Source organism: Silene latifolia, chromosome Y (genome assembly GCF_048544455.1).
Source record: "Silene latifolia isolate original U9 population chromosome Y, ASM4854445v1, whole genome shotgun sequence".
Classification (NCBI taxonomy): domain Eukaryota; kingdom Viridiplantae; phylum Streptophyta; class Magnoliopsida; order Caryophyllales; family Caryophyllaceae; genus Silene; species Silene latifolia.
This window is the reverse complement of record NC_133538.1, coordinates 182,163,340-182,176,920: the sequence shown is the minus strand read 5'-3', so window position 1 is coordinate 182,176,920 and position 13,581 is coordinate 182,163,340. Positions and strand designations below refer to the sequence as shown.

Genomic DNA, 13,581 nt, shown 5'->3' with positions numbered 1-13,581 from the left:
CAAATAACATGACTATGAATCAATCTCATCAAAATTATAAATCGAGAACAAAAAAATCATAACAACAGGTGAGTTGAACATAGATCAGGAAAAATTACTGAATATATAACAAATTCGTAACTTGTTCGAATTAAATTAACATAGATATATGAGAAAGAAAACCAATAAATCATATGAAATCCTCACAAATTAAACCTAATTTAAGAAAATTAGATACAAAGCATTGAAATCACGATGAGTAGCTACAAAATCATAACAAACGCAGTAAGATAACTAGTAATTACAAATATATGTAGCGAAACAACAATCACGTGAAAATAAAACTGAAATTAAAAACTAAAGATAAAGTAGATGTACCTGACATCGCGATTTCGATTGAAAGTGTATGATCGTTGATAAGAAATAGAAGAATGACAAATGATTGAGTTGAGATTGAATTCGAAACAAAAAAAATCACGAAAACAGGAAAATTAGGGATTGCGTCGAAGAAGATAGAAGGTAGAGAGAGAAAGGCTTTGGGTGAGAATGAATGGATTAGGTTTGTTTTGATGGAATAAGGAGTATATATGTGCGCCCGCGAAATTACTATATTACCCTTACTTATCCGCACTAAATCATGGACGTTGGATCTCTTAGATCTGACAGCTAGTATTAATCCTCAATCCTCAAATATATGAGTCATACTCACATGATCCCATTCCTATATATATATATATATATATATATATATATATATATATATACACAGAGAGAGAGAGAGAGAGAGAGAGAGAGAGAGAGAGAGAGGGGATCTTGTGAGTTTGGTTTCTTATAGTGAGTCATGAGTTTGCGCTTTGAAATCTCAGCCACTAGATTATATTAGAGATGAATGGCCAAGATTTAATCTTACCTGTCATATAAAATCACTGTCATTTACTTATTTTCTCTTTTTTCTAATGTTACTCTTTTTTTTTTACTTTAATTTTTTTATCTCCTTTTTTTACCTCGTGTTATTATGCATTTTTTTCTCTAATTTTCTCATTATGTTACCTTTTTTTCTTTTTCTTTTGTACTAATTTTTTTTTTACTTGAATTTTTTTTACTGTTATTTTTTTTACCTCATGTTATTATGCTGTTATTGTGCTTTTCTTTACTTTGATTTTTTTTACGACTTTGATTTTTTTATCTTTTTTTTACCACATATTATTGTGCTGTTATTGTTATTCCGCTGTTATTGTGATGTTATTCTGCTGTTACTTTGATTTTTTTTACGACTTTGATTTTTTTTCCTTTTTTACCACGTGTTATTGTGTTGTTATTCTACTGTTATTCTGCTTTTATTGTGATGTTATTCCGGTGTCACTTTGATTTTTTTACTACTTTGATTTTTTACTACTTTGATTTTTTTACTCTTTTTCTTACCGCATGTTATTGTGCTGTTATTCTGGTGGTATTGTTATTCTGCTGTTATTGTGATGTTATTCCTGTGTCACTTTGATTTGTTTACTACTTTGATATTTTTACTCTTTTTTTTACCACATGTTATTGTGTTGTTATTCTCCTGTTATTGTTATTCCGGTGTTATTGTGATGTTATTCCGGTGTCACTTTGATTTATTTTACTATTTTGATTTGTTTCCTCTTTTTTTACCACATGTTATTGTGTTATTATTCTGGTGTTATTGTGATGTTATTCCGGTGTCACTTTGACTTTTTTTACTCTCTTTTACCACGGTGTTATTGTATTGTTATTATGGTGTTATTGTGATGTTATTACCGTGTCACTTTGATATTTTGAACTACTTTGATTTTTTTTACTTTTTTTTTCCCGTGATATTGTGCTAGTATTGTAGTGTTATTGTGGTGTTATTATAGTTTTATCTGGATTTATTGTGTTGTTATTGTGTTGTTATTCTTGTATTATTACATTGTTATTGTAGTGTTACTCTCCTATTATTGTAGTGTTATTTGTGGTGTTACTCTATTATTATTGTAAATCGATACCATTGAATGCAAGACGCTCACAACATTCATTACCTGCAGATCAGATAGAATCAATAAATACTATCGAATTACTCAAGTATGGAATTACTGAATACATGATATTACGAAGTATGAAAAAGCATGTGATACCGGAATGATCCACCATTATTATTAAGTGGAGGCTGCGTATTAGGCTAATAGGAGCTGATGCAACAAATCAGTCGAATTCACCATCAACAATTCATACCTTCACCTCCATTCTTCACCATTTTTATCCACCATCGATATCAAACCCCCTGCATTTCCTAGTCCATAATTTCCATAGTTACCTCCACCATTGACCAACCCGACTCCCATCGTTCATCACCACCATACTCGCCTGCATCTCATCTTCAACCTTCAATCACAATAACCCACCACCTCATCGCAAAAGCAACATCCCGCCATACCCGCATCTCCCCTGCTCCTTCAACATTCATCACCTTTCAATTCGTGCACCAACAACACATTTCGCACCACCGAGCATTCCCTGTTTTGCTTTTCAGGACCGGCTTCCCATTGAAATCAACACATCCGTCTCTAGTATATAATTCCATGTCCTTAATCTTAAATCATTAGTATTAAATCAATACCTAATAAACCAATCCATATGAATATTCTTAGAGGAATAAATCAATCAATCAATCAATCTCCAAAATGCAAGGAATTCATACATGATCAGATTATAGTTTACTTGATGTCAAGAGTAATCATTAAACCAGATCCGTCATCCCACACCACCATTGCTTCTCCTCCGTTCAAATAGCAGAAGGCCACTGCGAACCTGACATTTGAGCAGCGGCGTCAGACGCCAATCTTCTTCAATTTGCATCCTTCATGAGCAGCCACCATCTCCGTTCAATCACCGAACAACCCATAATTCAGCTGCAAAATCACATATGATTCAATGGTGTTGAGAAATCAGCCGTCTACATCTCACCTCCGCACCAAAATCAAGCCTAAGTACTGAGACAACAATAATGCACGATAAATCGATTCGATTTGATTTAATAATCAAATTTACGGGGATAAAATTAAGATTATTAGCAAAATTAGGGTTTCAGATTTGGGGAAAAATCTAGGTGAAAAATACTTGATTTGGATTGAGTGTGACGATGAATCGATGATAAGAAAATAAATTGATTTGGAAGATTGTAAGAAAAAGGATAAAGAAATTAAAATGAAAGAGAATAGAATAGAAGTGACGAAAAAAATAAGAGTCAGAGACTCAGAGTGGATGAGATTTTTATTAGATTCAATCTTAGCCATCTATTTCCCTTTATTCAATGGCTGCGATTTGTGAGCACACAAACTCACAACTCACCGTAAGAACCAAACTCACGAGATCCCGTCTCTCTCTCTCTCTCTATCTCTATATATATATATATATATATATATATATATATATATATATATATATATATATAATCAACTAATATAATTTATCCATTATCAAATTTATTCTAAACTCATTTTGACTTGACTTTCCATGTTTTACTTTGTCCTTTGACCAAGTTTGACTAAAAATATGGAGGATTAGAGCAACTCCAATGGTATACTTTTTGGACCTGCTTGCAATTTACCTAAATTGTCTAGCTACAACATGACCATTGGGGAAGAGAAAGTATGCATGGTATGCTTGAAAGCAGCCCTTGCTTACACAAGCTACATGCTAGAATTAAAAGGCAAAAAAGTACATGTAGAGAAAACACTGGAAAGTAAAGTACAAAACCATTTTTCATTTGTGCGTGTAACTCAATTGCTAAAAAATAGCAAATCTACCAGAATTTGTGGGGGAGTTTGTTTTTACTTCCAAAAAATTTGATTTTTTGTTGCTACAATATTGAACGACACCCTTGACCCTAGTGGTACTCCATATATCATGCAACAGCTACTTTTTAAAAAAAAAAATTAAATAATTTGTCAAAGCTACTTGTATAATAACCTTATATAATAACATTAGACAATTTGATAAACTTTGCTTTTATTTTCTTCTACAAATTTTCTATATTACATTTATATTCTATTTAAAAGTACTACAATATTACGTTAGATGGAAAATTCCGATTCTCCGTTTAGTGAATATTTTGACTATTTACGAAATTTTTCCAATATCGAAAATCAAAATTCATCACAACAATTGTCAAATTTTCAAATATCGTATATTGGTCCAACTTCGAGTAAACCTAACTTTGTTCATGAAAATATAAGACGGGAAAGTATAGGGGCATTTAGCATAAACCAAGAATCGTCTTGTCAAGGGTCGGGTGTACAAAGTGAAACTCTGTAAAATGAGGCTATACAAGAGGAGGTAAATGTTCAATCCAGTAAAAGTAAGACGGAGAAGTTTAAATGGAGCCAATACAATGATGAAGATTTATGCACAAGTTGGTTAAATTTCACTAATGACTCTATCAAATCAAAGTAAGGACCAATACTGGCGAAATATTGTTGAATATTATAATCAATGGAAGAGAGAAGGTCCTTCGATCATCATTGAACAAGCTACAAATCATTGGTACAAAATGAGTGCCGATGTTAGCAAGTTCAATAGATGTTACATACAATTAACAAATAGTCACCTAAGCGGTCACGACGAAGACCTTTTAATAACCAAGGCCAAGGAGATGTTCAAATCACAAAACAAGAATAGAAAATTTTCTTATATACATTCTTGGAAAATTCTTCATGGAAAGGGTTCGCTAATCCACAAAGCGGTTCCGCAAAGAGAAAAAGAAATTTATCTTCTGGAGCATATACTTCATTTTCCTCAAATCCTAATATAAGTGATGTTGATAACAATGTAGAAGTGGCAGAGGAACGACTAATAGGACAAAAGGCAGCTAAAGAAGCGACACGAAATAAAGGCAAGGCAAAAAAAGCTGCTAAGGCCATTGATGAGAAGTGGAATAATTATAAAGATATGCAGGATAAAAGACTTGCGTTATGTGAAGATGTCATTCGACAAAAAGATGAAGAAATACGTCAAAAGGATTTCGCAATTTTGTGTAAAGAAACATCAAATATGGATGAAAGAGCTAGAAAAAATCCTGAGCAAATATGTGAAATAATTAGACAGAAGTACGAAATGTCATGATCAAGATTAGAATCATGTTCTAATTAAGTTATTTTTTTACTCAATTAAGATATTTTTATTTCATTATGTAGTCATTATTCATGATCATGATTAGAATAATGTAGTCTTAAATTAATGTAGTCGTTAGTCGTGATCAATTAGTTTTTATTATGTAGTGATTAGAATAATGTAGTCTTATAGTAGTCATTATTCATTATGTTCTATTACAAGCTAGCTTGGATTATTTTTTATGTAATAGTAGCTAGAGTCTAGTCGGAATTTAATAAAGCGGATATAAAAAAAGCCGTTATAAAACTAGTCGTTACTAAAAAAATGTAATAATAAAGACGTTAAAAATTAGCCGTTATAAAACTAACCGTTCTAAAAACTAGCCGTTATAAAAAAAAACTAGTCGTTACAAAATAATTTCTATATATACAATCTTATTTCATTTCTTAAGACTCACTACCAAATTTTAAAAAAAGCTCGTGTTTTTATTACTACTATATATTCTCATTATAATACTCAACTATTTATTTAAAAATGTCTCAAAATTCCGATACAATCAATTTTGATTTGGATAAATTTTTGGAGGAAGAATTATTTGATGAAACACACGAAGAAATAGGGCGTTATCTACTCGAACAATATAATAATCCATCATGAAACATTGTGCCTCGTGATCGAGTAGGTGGGGCTGAACGTCTATACAATGATTACTTCTCAACTACGCCAGTTTATCCGGATCATATTTTTCGAAGGAGATTCCGAATGAGAAAGGAGCTCTTTTGCTGGATCGTAGATGCCCTTGGAAACCACACTACATACTTTCAACAAAGCGTTAACGCAGCAAAAGTAAAAGGTTTGTCCCCTCTTCAAAAATGTACTGCTGCTATACGTATATTAGCTTATGGTTCCCCGAGTGATGCTATTGACGAGTATATTAAAATTGGCGAAACCACGACTATAGAGTGTTTTTTTAAATTCTGTACTGCTATTATTGAAGTGTTTGGAGAACAGTACATGAGAAAACCAAATGCTAATGATATCCAACGATTGCTTAAAATGCACGAGGAATGTCATGGATTTCCTGGTATGCTTGGTAGTCTAGATTGTATGCATTGGGCATGGAAAAATTGTCAAACAGGGTGTAAAGGACAGTATACGAGAGGTGATCATGGATATCCGACAGTCATGCTTGAAGCAGTTGCCTCTGTGGATCTATGGATATGGCATGCATACTTTGGTGTAGCTGGGTCAAACAATGACCTCAATGTGCTTAGTAGATCGAATTTATTTCAAGATAAATTACAAGGTATAGCTCCAGAAGTTCGATTCACGGTAAATGACATTGACTATAAGACGGGGTATTATCTTGTTGATGGTATATACCCTGAGTGGGCTGCTTTTGTTAAGAGCGTTCCACACCTCCGAGACCCAAAAAGACTTTTATTTAACGAAAGACAAGCGAGTGCAAGAAAAGACGTGGAACGAGCTTTTGGAGTACTACAATCTCGTTTTGCTATAGTTCGTGGCCTAGCGCGTTCTTGGCATAATAAGAGGCTCCATAATATCATGGATACTTGCATTATACTTCACAATATGATCGTCGAAGATGAGCGTCACACATATAGCAGATTCTCAAGACAACTTTTCTTCAGATGCTGTCAATGATGTTCAACAAGGGCATAACATAGCTTTTGAAACATATCTTGCGAGGGATGCGACAATCCGAGATAGGCTAATGCATCATCAATTGAAGGCCGACCTCATGGAGCACATTTGGACACGTTTTGGAAACCAGAACTAAGATTTTAAATATGTTATATTTTTTAAATATATATACTCGATCTTGTTTATTTATATAGGTGTTTTTCTCACTGTTTTCTCGTATTTTTTTTTAAAAAATAATTGTAGGCTCTAAATTCATGTTTAATAAAATTAAAATACTCGATGTGGTAAAATTATGCATCTTAAGAATTTAATATATTCATAAAAAAAAAATTAATATATATATATCATTTATGTGATTTTATGGGAAAATTATAAACTTTGAATGATATAAAATGTTGAGTTTGAATAATAATTAAAGTTGAAAAATTAATTTAATTTGTGGGACCCATACAAGCTACTATAAAAATGTGAATGTGATGTTTTTATTATTGATAAATAAAGATTAGAGGAGGAAGTTATATATATATATATATATATATATATATATATATATATATATATATATATATATATATATATATATATATATATATATAAACGAAGTTAGGTATGAACACTAAACCTAAAGAGTTATATTTAATCCTAAAAACAAGGGATATTATACTAACAGATGTACATAGAAGAATTGACAAAATCACAACAGTTAGTTGCCTAACATCAAGGATTTAGTATCCTTAACATGCCCCTGCAAGATGGACTTCCGAGTAAGAAGACCAATCTTGGAAATTAGACGAAGGAAGCGTGGTTTAAGAAATGATTTGGTAAGGGCATCAGCTAGCCGATCATCGCCGGAAATATGTTGTACCCGTATAGAACCTTGTTGAACTTGTTCTCTAACGAAATGAAAATTAAGGGCCAAGTGCTTCATTTTCGAGTGAAAAACGGGATTTGCCGAATAGTGTGTTGCGCTTAAGTTATCACAAAAGATAACTGGTTGACGATTGTGAGGAATAGCAAGTTCTGTAAGCAATGACTTGAGCCAAATAATTTTAGCAGTAGTGAAGAGTTCAGAACGATTGAACACCTAAGAGGGGGAGGGGGTGAATTAGGTGTACCTTTTAAAAATTTTCTCGTTTACTTGGTTAAAAAGAAACACAGGTAAAAACTATTAAGTACTAACTTAAGAAACTTAATGGATAGTAAGTTCACAAGAGGTACAGCAGGTCTATGCAACAGTATGATGGACTGTTGCACAACACTGGCAACGAGATAGGTAGATAAAAATGCAAAGGATAAACGAATGTAAAAGTAAATAAACAAACAAGACGATGTTTAAAAATTGGTTAAGCTCCTACTCCGGAGCCTACGTCCAACCGTTATTTTATTGCTTGTTTAGAAATTTACTCAAACTTAACTAAACCCCTTACAATGAAAATAACTCGTCAACCTACTCCGGTTGCAATTGCTTAAAGCTCCTCCGCTTCAAGACTTTCTCTTGCTCAAAGCTACTCCGCTTCAAGACTTAAAGTTCTATCTCAACGGTTTACAGAGTCAGAATCTCAGTAGTTCACTTAAGAACATGGAGATTACAATTAAGACCTAAACACGAGAATCATTGAACATATTCTTTATGCAACAGTTAAGCAAACTGATACTTGGAGATTTTAATGTTTTGAAAAACAATTGAAGACTTTTTAAAACAGAAAACGGTTTTGCAAATATTTGAAGAACAAAGCTTAAAATGCTGAAATGATTTTGCAAATGTTTTACAATGAGTGTTCTGAAAAGTCTTGCAATAAATGAAAAATGAAGTGGCTATTTATAGAGAAAGGTAGTGTGTAAGAGAAGGATCTTAACACTACATTAATCTAATGTCCACAAGTTTGTAGTATGCATTTTTATTTAAAAATATAAAAGAACAATCAGGTCTGAGAGGCTCAAGGTGGCTGCATTTTTCCAAAGCAAATGAGTGTTTCCGATAAAATATGGGAACTCACAATTTTGCCACAAATGGAAAAAGCATAAGACCTATTTTTAGCATGAAAAACAACTTGCACAAATGGGATTGACATCTTTTAAATTATTGTGCAAGCATATGCTTTTTGTTCTTTTTGTTCTTCAGTTTTGAAATAATGTTCCTCTTGAACATAGAAAAGATTTTTAAAGAATTTCAAACACTTGTGAATTTTTCGGAAAATTCTCCATACGTTAGTACCAGAAACCTTGCTGCAACAGTCACATGAACTGTTGCACGGTTTTGCCACAACTTATGCATAAAAGGAATATGTTGAACTACCTCGTTTACAACATTTGTTCTAGACTATGGGCATGCTTGACTTGTCCTTCATCTTGATTATCTTTGAACTTATTTGATCTATCATTGGATGCTTCAATTTGCTAAACATTTAACTAAGAGGCAAACAATTAAATCATAATGAAACTTGACATCATCAACCAAGTGTGTTCTAACAAATTCCCCCTTTGATGATGGCAAGTTTTAAATATGTGTGAAGTTCCCCCTAAGCCCATGGTGAGTCGGTCTTCGAACCATATTCAATAAGACATCAAATAAACATGACATGATCAAGGTGAATGAGGGTCAACATGCTTATCCTAAGTAGAACATCTAATCATTATAGCTAAGATATTTCCACGGTGAACGTTAGCCTAAGAGTCATTGAATGAACATAAACATATAATTAACATACTTCCCCCTCTTGACATCATCAAAAGAAGGATGAAAACATGTTCATGTAGTACAAGATAAACCATCAGCAAATTGTTCGAGAAAAACTTAACAACAGTTCACAGATTGCATGAGATATTAAGACAAGGAGCCAAAAAGGGTTAGGAAGGCAATTTGGGCAAAAGATGGTTCATTCATCATCATTGAGAACATTTCTTCCAAGGATTTGTACACGCTCTATGAGATATTTATTGATGCTTTTGAGCGCAACAACTTACTTCTTAAGGGTCTCATTATTGACAGCAAGCCTAGTCACAATGGTCAAAACCTTGTCTAACTTTGCATTTACCGGACCCATTGCAACAGTTGATCCAACTGTTGCACCAGACTTAAGCTTCTTGGCCGCTTTGGGATTTGATCCTCATTTTCTTTTGGTAATGGGTTTGGATTTTGTGTTTGGTTTGAGATGAGATTCAATAAGTGGTTCATCACCATCACCAAAAAGTTCTGTGATTTTGGATTTGGAATAGGAATTGGAGGTTTTCGGTAAAGAGGGGATCAAGACCATTATCAAGTACCTAGTCATAATTGTTTGGTTCATTAATTTGTTCATCATTTGGGAAGAACTCTTCTTCATGCATAACCTCCTTTTCTGATTTTTCGACTGGAGTATCCATATTTTCAGCAACATCATCATTTTTCCCACCTTCGGTTTCCTTTTCGTTTTCAACACCTTTTTTTTCTTTTTTTTTTTTCACTCACTCCATCTTTCTCCTTTCCTTTTTCTTTTTCGACATCAACTTCCTTTTCAACAATAAATTCAGCTTCTTTTTCTTTCTGAACATCATCAACATTCTCCTTTTCTTTTCCTTTTTCGATAACAACCACTTCTTCAAAAAAATCTTCAACGATCACTTTCTCTTTGTTGATTTCACTTGTCAATTCATTAAGTGTAAGCTTATCTTTCTCAGAATCAATATCGACATTAGAGTCCAACATCATTGAAATTTGGGGACTCCTCTTTAATCCACCACGATCTCGCCCATTGCATGTCATGGTTTTCTTTCATGCAACAGTGGCCTTGACTGTTGCAGGCTTGGTAGGGGACGGTTGGGTTTTGTCGGATTTTTCGATATATGCAGCGGATTGGGTAGCCATTTTTAATTTGGCAATGTATTCTGGGTTGAAGGAGTTAATAGAAGGGTCGATTGGTTTAGTGAGGGTTTGGGTAATGAGCGCTAGTTGATTGTAAGAGTGAAGAATTGATGCTCAAAAAATAGGCTAGATGGAGGGATTATCTTGATTTGAAATAAGATGAAGTTGAGAGGCTCAATGAAATAATTCGCATACAAGTGCAAGATTTTAATTAAAATTCTCGATCCATTTTGCATGTTGGAGATTTTGACATTTTAAACTTTAAACATGTACATCCCTTTTTCTAGTCAATCATATAAGAAAAATAAATTCATTAGAGTCACATATCACCCAACAAACCAATTTCCAACCGAAGTTTTACGAATTGTTCTCTTTCCAACGGTTTTGTAAAAATGTCCGCAATTTGATTTTCCGTTTTACAAAAGTTAAGACTAATTGTTCCTTTTTAGACTTGATCACGTAAGAAATGATGCCTAATCTCAATATGTTTAGTACATGAATGTTGTATTGGGTTCTTTGAAATGTTAATTGCACTATTATTATCGCAAAATATCGGAGTTGTTTGGAAGATCATACCATAGTCGTGCAATTGTTGATGAACCTAAATGATTTGTGTGCAACAGAGTGCTGCACTGTCGTATTCACTTTTAGCCGTGGAGAATGATACTGTGTTTTGCTTTTTGGATGCCCAAGTGGTTAAAAAAGGGCCCATGAATGTAGCAATTCCGGATGTGCTTTTTATGTCCACCGTGCTGCCGCGTAATCCGCATCAGAGAATCCTACAAAATCAAGTTCATAATGAGATGGATACCAAAGATACAAGTCTTGTATTCCAATCAAATACTTGAAAGTCCGTTTGACGGTTTTAAAGTGTGATTCCTTAGGATTTGATTGGAAACAAGCACACAAATATACGCTAAATTGAATGTTGGGCCGACTAGTGTTTAAATAAAGCAATGAACCAATCATACCTCGATACACCGTTTCACTAACACTCTTACCATTTTGGTCTTGATCAAGTTTAATACCATTGGTGTAGCAACGGCTTTGGCATTAGTCAACCCAAACATACTTAGCATCTTCAAGTACTTTTGTTGATGGATCATGGTGCCTTGTTCACTTTGTTTGTTTTGGAGACCAAGGTAATTCAGATTTCATTAGATCCAAAAAGTATTTGTAAATAACTTCACTTGTTGCACTAAAAATAATATCGAAATACATTTGCACAAGCAACAGTTCATCGCATTGTGACTTGATAAATAATGTTTTATCAACCGAATCACGATTAAATCCATTTTCCAATAAAAACTTTGAAAGCCAATCATACCAAGCTCTAGGAGCCTGTTTTAAACCATAAAGTGCTTTATGAAGTTTATAGACGTGGTTAGGAAAAACATTATCTACGAAGCCCGGTGGTTGTTCAACAAAAACTTCTTCATTTAGATAACCATTTAGGAAAGCGATTTTTACATCCATTTGAAAAAGTTTAATGCCATGATGTGATGCAAAAGCTATGAGCATTCGTAAGGCCTCAAGCCTAGCTACCGGTGCAAAAGTTTCATCATAATCGATTCCCTCTTGTTGGTTATAACCTTGCACCACTAGTCTAGCTTTATTCCTTAAGATTTCTCCACTATCATCAAGCTTATTGCGAAAGACCCATCTAGTACTAATTACAGTACGATTAGATGGTCTAGAGACAAGATACCATACCTCATTCCTCTTGAATTGATCTAGCTCCTCTTGCATGGTCGTCACCAAACATGAGTCATTAAGAGCAATGGTGATGTGACTAGGTTCGATTTGTGAGAGGTATGCATTGTAGGCACAAAAGTTTTGGAGGGATGACCTGGTTTTTACTCCTGATTCAAGGTCACTAGTCTGATTTGTGAGAGGATGTGAGCTTTGGTGTTTCTATTTTCTTGGAACAATGGTGTTGGAGGCTTCATTTGTTTCGTTTGGTTCTGATGCAACAGTTGCAGTGACTGTTGCATAAGGGTGATTTTATGAGGGTGTTTGCGGACCAGTTTCTGTTTGAGTAGTGAATGGTTCACTACCATCCTTATTCCCCCTGGATGAGTTAGCTCTATTTTTAGATGAGGAAGCGTTAGTTCCCCCTGAATTTTGGCCAGCTTCTTCATGCAACAGAGGCTCTGACTGTTGCACAGCTTCCTAAACTTCTTCCACCACGTCCATGTCATGACGAATCATTCCAATCTCGAAATCATCCTCCTCCTCTTCATTATTAGCCTGTTCATTGGACATAAAAAAACTAGATTCGTCAAATATTACATGAACGCTTTCTTCCATTTTCTTAGTCCTTTTGTTGTAAACATTGTAAGCTTTACTATGACTAGAATAACCAATAAATACTCCTTCATCACTACGAGCATCAATTTTACCTAGGTTGTCTTTGCCATTGTTGTGAACAAAGCATTTACTACCAAAGCATTTTCAATGTGGAATGTTAGGCTTTCTTCCTCGTAGTAATTCATAAGGTGTTTTATTAATTATTTCCTAATCATGACACGATTGAAGATGCAACAAGATGTGTTTACGGCCGCCAAAAAGTTCCTTGGTACTTTAGAGCTAATGATCATAGTCCTAGCCATATTTTCAAGAGTTCGATTCATTCATTTCACAATCCCATTTTGTTGAGGGGTTCTTGCGGCCGAAAAATTGTGGCTAATACCATGATCATTACAATAGTCCTCAAATGATGAATTCTCAAATTCGGTTCCATGGTCGGATCTTAAGGATGCATGTTTTAGACCAATTTTGTTTTGAACCATTTTAACCCAAATTAAGAATTCATCAAATGCTTGTCTTTGGAACTTAAGAAAAGTAGTCAAACATATGTTGTAAAGTCATCTAAAATCACACAAATATAGCGACTTCCACCCATTGTAACAATACGCATGGGTCCACATAAATCAATGTGAATAAGTTCAAGGACACGAGAATTGCTAACACTATTTTTGGATTTAAAG

At 33.9% G+C, this 13,581-nt stretch overlaps 1 pseudogene; it reads left to right on the top strand.

The window, feature by feature from the left end:
• Positions 1-5,619: 5,619 nt before the first annotated feature.
• LOC141633989 (protein ANTAGONIST OF LIKE HETEROCHROMATIN PROTEIN 1-like) lies at positions 5,620-6,886 on the top strand (annotated as a pseudogene).
• Positions 6,887-13,581: the final 6,695 nt, after the last annotated feature.